The sequence below is a fragment of the Bubalus kerabau genome, chromosome 18, assembly GCF_029407905.1.
Source record: "Bubalus kerabau isolate K-KA32 ecotype Philippines breed swamp buffalo chromosome 18, PCC_UOA_SB_1v2, whole genome shotgun sequence".
NCBI lineage: Eukaryota > Metazoa > Chordata > Mammalia > Artiodactyla > Bovidae > Bubalus > Bubalus kerabau.
Genome location: NC_073641.1, coordinates 33315488 through 33328851, shown reverse-complemented (window position 1 = coordinate 33328851; position 13364 = coordinate 33315488). Strand labels below are relative to the sequence as shown.

The 13364-nt window shown below is 45.4% G+C and overlaps 1 protein-coding gene across 1 annotated transcript in view; it reads left to right on the top strand.

The window, feature by feature from the left end:
• The window catches only part of NIM1K (NIM1 serine/threonine protein kinase), an 89729-nt gene that overhangs the window by 64099 nt on the left and 12266 nt on the right, over positions 1–13364 (top strand). The window lies entirely within an intron of this gene.

The following is a 13364-nucleotide window of genomic DNA, read 5'->3' as shown; positions in this document are numbered from 1 at the left end:
ACTCTTCTGCTATACCGTGCAGGTGAACTCAAACACTGAGGGTGTTCTCTCCAGTTATGCCTTGGAGAAGCCGAGTGGAGTGTGGCTTGATCCCAAGGCCACTCACGTTCCAAGTCCTTCTTTGTAACTTCTGTCTATATTTGTGTGTCAATACCAATGGCACAGGGACCCTCCCGGATGGTCAGTGGATAGCGGGGTCCAGCCTCTCCTCCTTACCTGAGGCTGCTGCATCTGTGAGGTTTGGGGAAAAGGGACTTGATCTCAGGATCTTCTCTGCTTCGTCTGCCCTGCACCAATTCTCACTGTTGTTAGCTCCTTGCTTCTAACACAGACCCGTGCTTGCTTGACTGCTGGCCCCTCTGGACTCTAGACCGCAGTGCCCACTTCCCTGGCCTCAGGAGCTGTGAGGAGAACCCACGTGGGCACTTCTCCAAGTTACCTGGAATTTAGCTAAGCTTGGAGATCGACATAATGGAGTTACAAGACAGAAAAAGAACACCTGCAATTCAGTATCGTCTATTGACTTTTTTTAAATTAAATTTATTTTATTTTATTTTTTAACTTTACAATATTGTATTGGTTTTGCCATATATCAAAATGAATCCACCACAGGTATACATGTGTTCCCCATCCTGAACCCTCCTCCCTCCTCCCTCCCCGTACCATCCCTCTGGGTCGTCCCAGTGTGCCAGCCCCAAGCATCCAGTATCGTGCATCGAACCTGGACTGGCGATTCGTTTCATATATGATATTATACATGTTTAAATGCCATTCTCCCAAATCATCCCACCCTCTCCCTCTCCTACAGAGTCCAAAAGACTGTTCTATACATCAGTGTCTCTTTTGCTGTCTCATATACAGGGTTATTGTTACCATCTTTCTAAATTCCATACATATGCGTTAGTATACTGTATTGGTGTTTTTCTTTCTATTGACTTTCTAAAGCCCATGGGCTCTGCTCTCTCCCTGCGAGTCCCATACTGACATTTATTCTCCTTGGATCTAGGCTGCCACCACGTCTTCAAGGGTGTTCTTTCTTATGTCAGAATTTTCTTTTCTCTTCTTCTCTAACCTCCAATCCCATTCCACTCTCATCCTTGTTGGATCCCTATAGAGAAAGCAGCACACACACACCCTCCCCCCAACAATCCACCCCCACACGCAAGTCACTGCAGCGTCCCCTTCTGTCTTGCTCCAGCCCGAGTGTCTGGGTCCATGCCTTCACATCTCGGCTACTCATCTCACCTACCTGGGTGCATGACAGCACTGCTGTGAGCCTTGGGTTCTTCGCTGACAGATGCAGCCAGGGCCACTGATTACGTAAAACTAAATCTAGTGTGTGTGTGTGCGTGTGCGTGTTAGTTGCTCAGTCATGTCTGACTCTTTGCAACCCCATGGACTGTAGCCGTCCAGGTTCCTCTGTCCACGGAATTCTCCAGATCTAGTGTGTGTGTGTGTGTGTGCATGTTTGTTGCTTAGTCGTGTCCGACTCTTTGCAACCCCATGGATTGTAGCTGTCCAGGCTTCTCTGTCCATGGAATTCTCTAGGCAAGAATACTGGAGGGGGTTGCCATTTCCTTCTCCAGGGCATCTGATCTTCCCGACCCAGGGATCAAACTTAGGTCTCCCACATTCAGGCAGATTCTTTACCGTCTGAACCACCAGGGAAGCCTATAGGATTTAAATCTAAATTAGGACAAATGTTGCTTTTCAATGGTCTAGGGGAGAAGTGAAGGGCAAAAGAATTTTTCAGTGGTCTAGAGCAAGAGTGAGGGGCAAAAGATAAAACACATAGGGAGAGCTGAGGGGCTGGAGATTGAGACAGCAGTTGGAAGACTTGACAAACCAGGAGAGGAGTTCAGAAAGGAAAGAGTACCCAAAGTGGCAGAGAGGACACAGGGGCTGATGTCTGAGCAAAGCTTACTGGATGTGGCCAACTTGGAACTCTTTCCTGAATGTGGGTTCAGATATTTGATTCTAAGGGAGAGGAAGCAAGAGAGAGTGGAAAGAATGTGGACTTCAGAAACAGACAAATCTGAAAACATGCGCTTCAGAGCATGGGTTTCAAATCCTTGTTCATTCACTTGCTAGGTATCTGACTTTGTGCACATTATACTCTTTATTTTGGTCCTCAGTTGCCTTAACTGCAAAACAGAGATAATTATTCTTAGAATTGTAGGGGGGAAAAAAAAGAATTGTAGGGGAAATTAGGAATAACATAAACTCCATGGCACACAGTAGCCACTCAATAAATGGTAGCTATCACTGTGCACGTCTATTTTTTACTTAAACTTATTTCAGATGGAAATTTGGTATTAATGTCTTGAAAACCTGTGAATAGAAGATAGTGGTAAAAGTAATACAAGGCAAACAAATTTAAAAGTTGTATTTATTTTTCCAGCTTTATTGAGATGTAACTGATGTACAACATTAAGGCTACCATGTTCTGATTTTATATATGTATGTCCTGCAAACTGATACCTGGATAAGGTTATTTAACTCATTCATCCCCTCACATACTTACAATTGTGTGTGTGTATAGTGAGAACTTTAAAAATCTATTTTCTTAACAACTTTCAAAAAATTTTAATGGGGGGATTCTCTGGCATTCCAGTCGTTAAGACTCCACACTTCCACTGCAGGGGGCATGAGTTCTATCCCTGCTGAGGGAACTGAGATCCCACAAGTCACCCAGGGCAGCCAAATTTTTAAAAAAATTTTAACAACATTTTATTTAATGTCCTGCTGCTGCTGCTGCTAAGTCGCTTCAGTCGTGTCCGACTCTGTGTGACCCCATAGACGGCAGCCCACCAGGCTCCCCGTCCCTGGGATTCTCCAGGCAAGAACACTGGAGTGGGTTGCCATTTCCTTCTCCAATGCATGAAAGTGAAAAGTGAAAGTGAAGTCGCTCAGTCATGTCGGACTCTTAGTGACCCCATGGACTGCAGCCCACCAGGCTCCTCCGTCCATGGGATTTTCCAGGCAAGAGTACTGGAGTGGGGTGCCATTGCCTTCTCCATATTTAATGTCCATACTATGTCAAATTATTGTCCAAACTTTGTCATTTCAACGTATATCCAATATAAGAAATTACTAATGCAATATCTTACATTAAAAAAAATTTTTTAAAAGAAACTTAACAAGTGACTGAAAGTAATTTAAAACATGCCAAAAACCCATCTGAGTTTCTCTTTACCTTCCCTAGGAGAGTTAAGGAAGAACTGTTAACTGATACTCTTAACTCCTAAATGATATGAAAATAACATTTTTATGCTGTGGTTCGGTGCTATTTAAGGCTGTTTCCTTGCACTAAAATCAATGCATGCCCCACGAGTGTTCCAGGTTCCGCTTTGGGAAACACTGACCTCATCTCATCCTCCTGTGTTTTACAAGTGGGAGTAACAGAGGTTCCGGAGTGGCTGTCCTGAGGTCACAGGCAGAGGCAGGGTTAGAACTCAGCTTCCTTTTTGCTGCACCCAAGCTGCCTCGGGATTTCGGTGCAGGGGAACTTTGTGGCCCCACATGGGGGTGGTGGAACCAGGTTTCAGGGATGGAGGTTACCCTCTCCACCTCCCCTTTCTCTGGGGCCACATGATTTCTCATTCTACTTCATACTTCTTTCTGCAGAGTGGTCTTCTGTGCTTAATTATCCAAAAGCACATCACCAACAATGACTGTTGCCCATATCTATGTAATCTCGCAGCTTTATTGCCTGTCTCCATCTGACCAGTTTCATCCTATTGCAGCTCAGATTTTAAAAAGAGAGAATATAAGTGCTCACTGGCCAGCCGGTGATGGGCCGCCGCTGAGTCAAGGGCCTGCCTGCGTCAAGTCAGTGGCAGCCCCTTGGGTCACACGGCCCACCTCACTGTCAGAAAAGCCCGAGGTCCAAAGAAGCATCTCTGAGAAGGGAGAGTGGAGAGCACAGTGAAATGATGACATATCATCACAGAGACTGTAACCAGCTAAGCAGGGAACTGCCACTAGCCAACGGCAGCAGAGCATCTGGTTCTGTAGACACCGTTATGTGAGGAGGACAGAAGAAAGAGGATCAACAATTGGCATTTACATAGTGACTGTCATCTCAAATGCCGAAGGCTACTTGCCTGTTGTGTTACAGAATTAACTTAACTCTAGCCCCTTGGGTTCAGACAGCGTGGCTTTTCCTGCTTGTGCAGATGGTGCCTCCGTGGCCTCACTGTCATGCTCTCCTCACTCATAACCCTCCACAGAGGAGCCTTGTTATCAAAGGTCCACTGTCACCCTCTGCTTATGGAATGGTATGGGGGCAAAGGAGGGAAAGATGGCTAAAAGCACAGGACGAGGAAAAATCAGTTCAACAATTATACATATAAACAAAAGCCAGAAATTGTAATGGCAGGTCCTTGCACATGCTGTACTGATGCAACAGGAAAATGAATCCTGGACTTCACCTCCTAATTATGGACTTTTCCCCTGATGGCCTCATCCTGGTCCCATGCTCATCTCTCCTCTGGTTCTCCTGGAAGTGAGCCCAGGAAAGAATAGGAAGGTGAGAACAAAAGGGACTGAGAGCATGAAGAAGGGGGACCCAGATGCAAATTGATGTGAGGATGAAGAAAGAGCCAGGCAGTTCATGTATTGCTGCCGCTACTGCAGCTAAGTCGCTTCAGTCGTGTCCGACTCTGTGCAACCCCATAGACGGCAGCCCACCAGGCTCCCCCATCCCTGGGATTCTCCAGGCAAGAACACTGGAGTGGGTTGCCATTTCCTTCTCCAATGCATGAAAGTGAAAAGTGAAAGTGAAGTCGCTCAGTCATGTCCGACTCGTAGCGACCACATGGACTGCAGCCCACCAGGCCCTTCCATCCATGGGATTCTTGAGGCAAGAGTACTGGAGTGGGGTGCCATTGCTTTCTCGGAGTTCATGTATTAGGAAGCAAGAACTCAGGGAAGATGCAGAGTGAAGACCAGAATACTGTGGGACTTCCCTGGTGGTCCAGTGGCTAAAACACCCCACTCTCCTGGTCAGGAAACTTAAGTTCTAAATGCTGAAACTAAGAGTTCATATGGAGCAGCTAAAGATTCTGCAAGATTGAGGGCAGGAGAAGAAGGGGGTGACAGAGGATGAGATGGTTGAATGGCATCATCAACTCAATGGACATGAGTTTGAGCAAACTCCAGGAGATAATGAAGGACAGAGAAGCCTGGATTTCTGCAGTCCATAAGGTGGCAACAAGTAGGACATGACTGAGTGACTGAACAACAATGCTGCAGTTAAGACCTGGTGCAGAGACAAATATATATATATATATATATATATATATATATTTTTTTTTTTTTTTAAAGGACTGTGACTTGTGACAAGAAGGAGGACATTAGCCTACCTGGAGGGGACTGGGATAGAAAGACAGAGGGACATACCTCTGAAATCTTCACCTCTGCAATGGGGGAAGATTTATCAGGGAGTGGTTTAACCTTGCTGAGAATTCCAAATACCCTATCCTGTTACCAAGCCGTGTCAGATGACATCGTCTGAAGAGCGACTTGTTTAAATATGGTTCCCATACAAAGCCAGCTGGCCCAGAATTGTCATCAGGTTTTCTAGGAAACATGGACAATCTGGATAAGATCACGGAGGAGATTCCCAGGGAAATGGAAGGTTTCAGTGCCAGGGGTAGCTCCTAAGACAGTAGTTTATAAAAAGGTGCCCGCTGCTCATGATCCCTCGGGAGAAGGCTCCATACAGGCCCCCCGCTGGCTGGAGTTTATTTTTATAGCTAACGGCTCAGATTCCCTTGGGCCTTGCAAGCAAATAGAGCAGGCTGAAACCACCATGAATCCCATTTTAGCTGATGAGAAATTTCTCAAAAGAGATGACACACTCAGCTTCTGAATATTTTATGTCCCATCTGTTGCCTCAATCAAAAGTAAAAGCGGCCACAGCGCCTGGCCCTTTCTCTGATGCTGCCCTTCCTGACCCCTTCTTCCCTGTCTTCTTCTCTTTCACTCGAGTCTCGTGTTTCTAGAACCCTTTCTCCTTCTCTCTTGATTTATTTATTCATCGGTTCATTCATTCTTTTTTTTTAAAAGTATAATTAACTCTCCTGTGCCTTGCAGAGGTGAATAAGATACGGTTCTTGCTTGACAGGAACTCTCAGTAAGTAATGGAGACAGACAGGACACATTTGATAAGTGCTGTCACAGGGTGAGGGACCAAGGCTGTGCTCGACTGAACCTGAGATTAGGAAAAGGTCAGTTGATCAGGAAAGGCTTGTGTTATGTCTTGAGGTTTGCGGAGAAATGCTACAAGGGAAAGGGGGATGGCAGGCAGAGAGAGATGTTAAGTAAATGGAGGTATGAGCCAGGGTGAGGAGTGTTTGGAGATTTAAAAGTAATTCAGTGAGGGGGACTTCCTTGGGGGTCCCATGGCTAAGATTCTGCACTCTCAGTGCAGGGGCCCAGGTTCAATCCTTGGTCAGGGAACTAGATCCCACCCCCTGCAACTAAAGATCCTGCTTACTCACAAAAATCAAAGATCGAGGGCGCCACAACTGAGACCCAACACAGCCAAATAAAGGAATGAAAAGTGAAAGTGTTAGTTGCTCAGTCATGTCTGACTGTTTGCAACCTCATGGACTGTAGCCCACCAGGCTGCTCTGTCCATGGAATTCCCCAGGCAAGAATACTGGAATGGGTTGCCATTCCCTTCTCCAGGGGCTCTTCCTGACCTAGGGATCGAACCCGCATCACTTGTATCTTCTGCATTGGCAGGTGGATTCTCTTACCACTGTGCCCCCTGGGAAGCCTCAAAAGTGATTAATTATTATTTTAGTGAGGAAAATGAACTGAAGTTGGGGCCTGCCAAGAGTCAGGGATGTCAGAATCAAATACTAGTCTAATGGTCCAGACAAATGACGATGTCCATCTCAACTAAGGAAGTGACAGTGGGGATGGAGAGAAGAGGATGCAATTGAAGACTATTCCAGAATATTGGAAAACCTGTGGTTGACTGCATGGGGGAGAGCAGGAGGGGACAGGGAGGGGAAGAATTAAAAATATCTCCCAGGTTTCTGGCCTCAATGATTTATACTAAATAGTGACTACTGTAGAAGAAATGGATTTGAGAGTGCATATTTTGAAGCCCTGGCTTGGAGATACACAGAGGTCATGAAGTAGAGGAGCTAAATGACCATCTTGGAGCCCAAGAGAAAGTATGAATGAATAATAAAAGTTTGGAGCCTAACAAATCCAGATAGAGTGAAAGTCTTGTGTGTCCTGGTCACAGGCTCCTTGGTGTCAGACACTGTGTCTTACAGATCCTCAGACTTCCCCCACATTCAGTATAAGTAATAAGCATTCAAACAATACTTGGTGAATTAAGTCAGTATAATAACGTCCTCTGAAAATCCAGTGGTAGTGAGAAGAGATGTGGGAGGGAGCCATGCATGGCAGTACTCTCTGGTGGGTTCCTCATGTTGTGATCTCCCAGGAGAACAGAGCTGGAACACTCACACAGGCTCCAGTAAAGCTTAATCAATAAGGCCTACTGGTGTTTATTTTTTTTTATTGTATTTTAAAATATTTATTTTTATTTATCCGGCTGCATTGAGTCTTAGTTGCTGCACTCGGAATCTTTAGTTGCAGCACGTGGGATCTAGTTCCCCAACCAGGGCTTGAACCCGGGCCCCCTGCAGTGGTGGTACAGAATCTTAGCCACTGGACCACCAAGGAAGTCCCCCCACTTGTTTTTACAAGCAATCTCTCCTCTTGGGTACATTCATTAAAACAGCGATTTAAAATGATGTTTGCTGGATGCAACTAGAGATTATTGTACTAACTGAAGTAAGTCAGAAAAAAGGAAGACAAATAATGTATGATATCACTTTTATGTGGAATCTAAAATATGGTGCAAACGAACCTATCTACGAAGCAGAAACAGACTCATAGACGTAGAGAATCTACTTGTGGTTACCAAAGGGGTGGGGGAGGGGAGGGATGGACTGGGAGTTTGGGATTACACATAGAGTGGATAAACAAGGTCCTACTGTAGAGCACAGGGGACTACATTTAGTATCCTAGGATAAACCATAATGGAAAAGAATGTTAAAAATAATGAAAATATGTGTATAAGTCATTCTGCTGTACAACAAAAATTAACACGATATTGTAAATCAAGTGTGCTTCAATTAAAAAATAAATTAAACGGACTTCTCTGGTGGTCCAGTGGTTAAGACTCTGCCTGCCAATGCAGGCGATATGCCTTGTAGCAACTAAACCCCAGCGCCACAGCTACTGAGCCGGTGCACTCGAGAACTCTCGAGCTGCAACACGAGAAGCCACTGCCATGAGAAGCTCACGCACCAAATCGAAGACCAGCACCCACTCCCCGCAACTAGAGAAAGCCGGAGCGCAGCAACGAAGATCCAGTGCAGCCAAAAAAATAAAGTAAAAAAAGATTAAATTATGTTTTCTTGCTTTAAGAATAGTTAGTGGCTTTGGTGAATCCATCCTAAAAAAAGTCCAGAATTACTATAATAAAAGAATGTTCTATATTTATAATGCAAAAGACTAAAAATAATTTATATGATCCAATGATACAGGCATGCTCAAGGACATTAAAGCATATATACTGGATGGAAGTCACACAACTATTAAAAAATCTTGATTTTGGGGAGTCTGTAGTAACATAGAGGATGGTTGGGACACGATAGTAAATAAAAAGCAAAACTGAGTTTATACTTCAATGGGGATACTTATCCTGGGCTCTTGTGAGCATTGCTGCTAAGTCACTTCAGTCGTGTCCAACTCTGTGCGAGCCCATAGACGGCAGTCCACCAGGCTCCCCCGTCCCTAGGATTCTCCAGGCAAGAACACTGGAGTGGGTTGCCATTCCCTTCTCCAATGCATGAAAGTGAAAAGTGAAAGTGAAGTCGCTCAGTCGTGTCCAACTCTTAGCGACCCCATGGACTGCAGCCTACCAGGCTCCTCCATCCATGGGATTTTCCAGGCAAGAGTACTGGAGTGGGGTGCCATTGAATGAGATCATTTATTCAACAAATATTTGTTGATCACCTCCCACATAGCAGGCACTTTTCTAGGGGCTAGAAATATAGCAGTGAACAAAATAGACGACAGTCTGTCCTGTGGAACTTATGCTCCAGTGGAGAGAGACAGACAAACGTAAGCCAGGAAAATATTCATTATGTTATGTAGTGATAAGAGACAAGAAGGAAAATAGAGCAGAGGGAAGGAGGTGGAGCCTTGGGGACTGCAGTTTTAGACAAGATGCCCAGGGACAGCCTTCCTGAGGAGGTGATCACTGGACTGAAGAGAATGAGGAAACTGGCCACGGGGTCCATGGGGGAACGTGGTCAGGCAGAGGGGACAGTCCTCAGAAGAGCATCAAGGTGGGAGAGTGCCTGTAAATGGCCAAGGCGCGTCACGGCGGAGAGCAGCAGGGACCAGATTATGGAGGGCTAATACGCAATACCGCACTGTCAGGATTTTGGCTTTTTCCTACAAGGGAAACCAGAGCCCTTGAAGGGAGCAGAGAAATGATGCGACCTGGCTTATGCTTAATAGGATCACCCTGGCTGCTCTGTTGAAAATAGGCTACAAGGGGTCAGAAGCAGAGATCAGCTGGCAGCCTATTATAATCCAGGCAAGAGAGAATGGTGGCTTGGGCCAGGAAGGGGGCAGTGAGAGGCTGAGAAGGGGCTGGCTTTTGGCTATATTTAGAAGTAGAGATAATAGGATTTGCTGACAGATTGAAAGTGGAGTGTAAAAGAGAAGAGTCAAGTACTCCAGGTTTTTGACTGCAAGAATAGTTTCCATTTACCAAAACTGGGAAGACTGTAGGAGGAACGGGTTTGGGGTGGAAGAGATCAGCATTGAATGTACACGTTGGACGTGCCTGTTACAGAAGCACAGCAGAGGCTGTTGGTGCCTCACTGGTGCCTCTTTGGGTCTTACCATCTCAGGGCATGCAAGCCGGGCCTTCGTCTCTCATCTCTTTGCCTCTGGGCTTTCTCTAGCTGCTGGAGCTGCTTCTCCTGCATGCATGGGAGGCCAAAAATACAGGGGAATTAACATCTGTCAAGAGCATCCAACAACCAGTTACTGGCAGTAACTGATGTACCCCCGCTCTCTCACACTTCTCATCAGTCAGTCAGTTCAGTTCAGTCCCTCAATCGTGTCCGACTCTTTGAGACCCCATGAATCGCAGCACTCCAGGCCTCCCTGTCCATCACCAACTCCCGGAGTTCACTCAGACTCACGTCCATCGAGTCAGTGATGCCATCCAGCCATCTCATCCTCTGTCATCCCCTTCTCCTCCTGCCCCCAATCCCTCCCAGCATCAGAGTCTTTTCCAATGAGTCAACTCTTCGCATGAGGTGGCCAGAGTACTGGAGTTTCAGCTTTAGCATCATTCCTTCCAAAGAACACCCAGGACTGATCTCCTTTAGAATGGACTGGTTGGATCTCCTTGCAGTCCAAGGGACTCTCAAGAGTCTTCTCCAACACCACAGTTCAAAAGCATCAATTCTTTGGCTGCTGCTGCTGCTAAGTCACTTCAGTCGTATCCGACTCTGGGCGACCCCATAGACGGCAGCCCACCAGGCTCCCCTGTCCCTGGGATTCTCCAGGCAAGAACACTGGGGTGGGTTGCCATTTCCTTCTCCAATGAATGAAAGTGAAAAGTGAGAGTGAAGTTGCTCAGTTGTGTCCGACCCTCAGCGACCCCATGGACTGCAGCCTTCCAGGCTTCTCCATCCATGGGATTTTCCAGGCAAGAGTACTGGAGTGGGGTGCCATTGCCGTCTCCGAATTCTTTGGCTAGTAAAACTCAAATGATAACTCACAGCAGGATTTTTGGAGGATGGAGGGAACAACAACAAAAAAATCCTCACTGAAAAATGAAGCAGTCAGCGCCATAAACCTCATGGATTAGTTTATTAAAGGGTAACTTATTCACAAGGTGGGATCAGGATTGGACAGACAATGATCTGGAAGCATTTGTAGGATGTACTCTGCACTGCCAACTGGCCACTGGGACAATTTTAGAGCTAACCTAGGATATGGGGGTATGTATGTGCTTAAAACAGGAAGTGTATTCCTGAATCAAGATGATTGAAAGGGTAACGAGTCTTGTCGGTACCAGGAATATGTCAGCAAAAGTCTTCATCATTATTTGGGAACTAACAGAGCATAGAGGTCACCTGGACTTAACAATCCTTAAATAATATCTATGCGGTAAAAAATCCACCTGCCAATGCAGGATACCTGGGTTTGATCCCTGGGTTGGGAAGATCCCCTAGAGAAGGCAATGGCAACCCACTCTAGTATTCTTGCCTGGAAAATCCCATAGACAGAGTAGCCTGGTAGGCTACATACAGTCCATGGGACACAAAGAGCCAGACACAACTTAGCGACTAAACAACAATATTAACTACAAAGCTCTTGACAACAGAAAAGTGATTTACTGCATGGTGCAGTCCTGGATAGGGTCCGTGGAAGGACAGGAGGAATTGTATGGGCCCAGGATGGTGTCAGTTATGCTAGGAGTCATACAGAATTAACTGGTAACTTGCTTAATAACACATCCTTAATTGGCTGTGTTTCCTTTCCTCTCTCACTTTCTCATTCTTCTACCACTGTTTGCTGGGTACAGCTGTACCATTCCTCATCAACTGTTTGCAGTTGACTCATTACCTCATGATCTTCTTCGGAACCCAAACTGAGACAACCACATGGAGAGGTCTTGTAGGCAGGTGTATATATGAACCTGGGATCACCAAGGAAATGATTGTAGAGATGGCTAAGGACTAAGCCTTCAGGGGTCCAACATTTAGAGGCTGGGCAGATGAAAAGAACACAGCAAAGGAAGCTTAGAAGAAGTGGCAAGAGGTAGGAGGAAAACCAAGAGTGTGTTTCGTCAGAAACTCAGTGCAAAGATGTTTCTAGGAGGAAGGACGAAGCCTGAGAACTGGCCATTGTTTTTAGCAACTTGGAGATCATCGGTGACCCTGAGAAGAGCATTTTTAGTAGCATTATATCTTAGGCTCAAGGTATAATGAGGGTGGGACTTCCCTGGTGGTCCAGGGGTTAAGAATCTGCCTTGTAATACAGTGACAGAGTTTGATCCCTGGTTGGGGAACTACGACCCCACGTGCTGAGGGGCACCTAAGGCAGCAGCCACAACTACGGGAGCACGTGCACCGCAAAGGAGAGCCCGAGTGCCGCAACTAAGATTTATTTGGCAACTCGGCCAAATAAATAGATAAATTAAAAAATATATATAGTGGGAGAACCGGGACAGTGACATAGAACCAACTCTTTAAGGGAGCTTTTCTATACAGAGAATGAGAAAAAGAGGCCTGATGCTGAAGGGGGAAGTGAGGTTTTTCTGTGACTTCTCAAAAACTTTTAAAAGATGTTCAGTGTACATAAATACACAAACTAAGTTTTTAAATCCGAAATATTCAGTTAAATGAATTTTCCAAACTAAAAAAGACCTATATAACCACCACCAAGCTCAAGAGAAAACATCCCCAGTACTTCAGAGGCTCCCCATCCCCGCTTCTGTTTACTACATCCCCACATATAACTGGGCTTTCCTGGTGGCTCAGGGGTAAGGAATCCACCTGCCAATGCAGGAGACCTGGGTTCAATCCCTGGGTCGGGAAGATCCCCTGGGGAAGGAAATGGCAACCCACTCCAGTATGCTTGCCTGGGAAATCCTATGGACAGAAGAACCTGGTGGTCTATAGTCCATGGAGTCTCAAAAGAGTAGGACATGACGTGCGACTAAACAAGTGTAACCACTATCCTGACTTTTAACATCACAGATTACCTGTAAAACTTTATGTAAATGACCTCATACAGCGTGTCTTCTTTTTTGTCTTAGTTCATGTGCTCAATATTAAATTTGTGAAAACCAGGGACTTCCCTGCTGGTCCAGTGGTTAGGACCCAGCACCCTCACTGCCAGGGCCCCTAGTTCAATCCATGGTGCAAATCACACAGCACAGCCAAAAAACAAAAAAATGTGTTTTTGGAAAACCATTCGTATTATTTTGTGTAGTTTAGATGCTTCATTCTTATGCTATACAGCAGCTCATTGTATGAATATATTATAATTTATGCAGTCTATTGTTGATGAACATGAGGATAGTTTCCAATTTGGGGCTACTATGAATAATGTTACTATGAATATTTTAGTACAGTCTTTTGCTAGCATGTATGTATTTTTGTTGGGAAGATTTTTCATTTTTCTTAGATGGGTAAATAGCATGAATGTATGCAGATGGAAAAGATTAAGTAGAAAGGTTAAAATTGATGATGCAGGAGAGAAGAAAGAAATTTTGGCTGCCCATTCTTGAG